Source organism: Arachis ipaensis, chromosome B2 (assembly GCF_059453495.1).
Source record: "Arachis ipaensis isolate K30076 ecotype BB chromosome B2, ASM5945349v1, whole genome shotgun sequence".
NCBI classification, from domain to species: Eukaryota; Viridiplantae; Streptophyta; class Magnoliopsida; order Fabales; family Fabaceae; genus Arachis; species Arachis ipaensis.
In genome coordinates, this window is record NC_142437.1 from 76611713 (window position 1) to 76614315 (window position 2603).

General features: G+C 33.2%; 1 non-coding gene across 1 annotated transcript; it reads left to right on the forward strand.

The window, feature by feature from the left end:
• Nucleotides 1-916: 916 nt before the first annotated feature.
• On the forward strand, nucleotides 917-1024 carry LOC148574458 (small nucleolar RNA R71). The gene has a single exon (XR_015906566.1). It is a non-coding gene; the product is annotated as a small nucleolar RNA R71 (small nucleolar RNA).
• The last annotated feature ends 1579 nt before the right edge of the window (nucleotides 1025-2603 follow it).

The following is a 2603-nucleotide window of genomic DNA, read 5'->3' on the forward strand; positions in this document are numbered from 1 at the left end:
ATGGCATAGGGAGGTTTAATGGGATCTCTATGGTCTCTAGATGAGCCTCAGAGTCCTTTGGTTCCTCAGAGGGAAGCTCCTTATTGATCACTGGACGTCCCAGGAGGTCTTCCTCCTTGGGATTCACGTCCTCCTCTCCCTCATTGGATTCGGCCATTTTGGTTATGTTAATGGCCTTGCACTCTCCTTTTGGATTTTCTTCTGTATTGCTTGGGAGAGTGCTAGGAGGGATTTCAGTGATTCTTTTACTCAGCTGGCCCACTTGTGCTTCCAAATTTCTAATGGAAGACCTTGTTTTATTCATGAAACTCACAGTGGCCTTAGATAGATCAGAGACTAGATTTGCTAAGCTAGATGGATTCTGCTTAGAATTCTTTGTCTGTTGCTGAGTGGATGATGGAAAGGGTTTATTATTGTTAAACCTATTTCTTCCACCATTATTAAAGCCTTGTTGAGGCTTTTGATCCTTCCATGAGAAATTTGGATGATTTCTCCATGATGAGTTATAGGTGTTTCCATAAGGTTCACCTAAGTAATTCACCTCTGCTATTGCAGGGTTCTCAGGATCATAAGCTTCTTCTTCAGAAGATGCCTCTTGAGTACTGTTGGATGCAGCTTGCATTCCATTCAGACTCTGGGAAATCATATTGACTTGCTGAGTCAATATTTTATTCTGAGCTAATATGGCATTCAGAGTATCAATTTCAAGAACTCCCTTTTTCATAGGCGTCCCATTATTCACAGGATTCCTTTCAGAAGTGTACATGAACTGGTTATTTGCAACCATGTCAATGAGTTCTTGAGCTTCTGCAGGCATTTTCTTTAGGTGAATAGATCAACCTGCAGAGATATCCAATGACATCTTAGATAATTCAGACAGACCATCATAGAATATTTCCAGGATGGTCCATTCTGAAAGCATGTCAAAAGGACACTTTTTGGTCAGTCCTTTGTATCTCTCCCAAGCTTCATAGAGGGATTCACCTTCTTTCTGTCTGAAGGTTTGAACATCCACTCTAAGCTTGCTAAGCTTTTAAGGAGGAAATAACTTGGCTAGGAAAGCCTTGACCAGCTTATCCCAAGAGTTCAGGCTATCCTTAGGTTGAGAGTCCAACCATACTCTAGCTCTGTCTCTTACAGCAAAAGGGAAAAGCATGAGCCTGTAGACTTCAGGATCTACTCCATTAGTCTTAACAGTATCATATATCTGCAAGAATTCAGTTAAGAACTGAAAAGGATCTTCAGATGGAAGTCCATGAAACTTGCAGTTCTGTTGCATCAGAGAAACTAGCTGAGGTTTCAGCTCAAAATTGTTTGCTCCAATGGTAGGGATGGAGATGCTTCTTCCATGTAAATTGGAATTAGGTGCAGTAAAGTCACCAAGCATCCTCCATGCATTATTATTATTTTCGGCTGCCATATCCTCTTCTTGTTTAAAAATTCCTAACAGGTGCTTACTGGTTTGTTGTAATTCAGAGTTCTTTCAGGTTCTGGATCTGCTTCAACAAGAATATTCTTGTCTTTGCTCCTGCTCATATGAAAAAGAGGAAACAGAAAATAATAATAATAATAATAATAATAATAGGGATCCTTTTTACCACAGTATAGAGGTCCCTATGTGAGTAGAAGAAAAGAAGGAGATGAGAGAGAAAGAGAATTTTCGAAAATGATTTTTGAAAAAGAGTTAGTGATTTTCGAAAATAGTTTTTGAAAAGTGTTAGAAATTTTTTGAAAATTAAAATTAAAAATAATTAGTTAATTAAAAAAAAAGAATTTTTGAAAAAGGGGGAGATATTTTTTCGAAAATTAGAGAGATAGAGAGTTAGTTAGGTAGTTTTGAAAAAGATAAGAAACAAACAAAAAGTTAGTTAGTTAGTTGAAACAAATTTTGAAAATCAATTTTGAAAAGATAAGGAGTTAGGAAGTTAGAAAAGATATTTTGAAATCATATTTTTGAAAAAGATAAGATAAGAAGATATTTTTGAAAAGATATGATTGAAATTAGTTTTTGAAAAAGATTTGATTTTTAAAATCACAATTAATGACTTGATTCACAAGAAATCACAAGATATGATTCTAGAACTTAAAGTTTAAAACTTTCTTAACAAGTAAGTAACAAACTTGAAATTTTTGAATCAAAACATTAATTGGTGATGTTATTTTCGAAAATTTGTGATAAAGATAAGAAAAAGATTTTTGAAAAATATTTTTATAATTTTTGAAAATAACTAAGAAAAATGAAAAAGATTTGATTTTTGAAAAAGATTTTGAAAAAAATGAGATTTTTAAATTAAAAATTTGATTTGACTCATAAAAACAACTAGATTTTTAAAATTTTTTGAAAAAGTCAAATCTAATTTTCGAAATTTTAAGAGAGAAAAAGGGAAAGATATAATTTTTTTTATTTTTGAATTTTTAATGATGAGAGAGAAAAACAAGAAAAATGATGTAATGCATGAAATTTTTAGATTGAAACAATGAATGTATGCAAGAATGCTATGAATGTCAAGATGAACACCAAGAACACTTTGAAGGTCAAGATGAACATCAAGAACACATTTTTGAAAAAAAATTTTTTAATGCAAAGCAAACATGCAAGACAC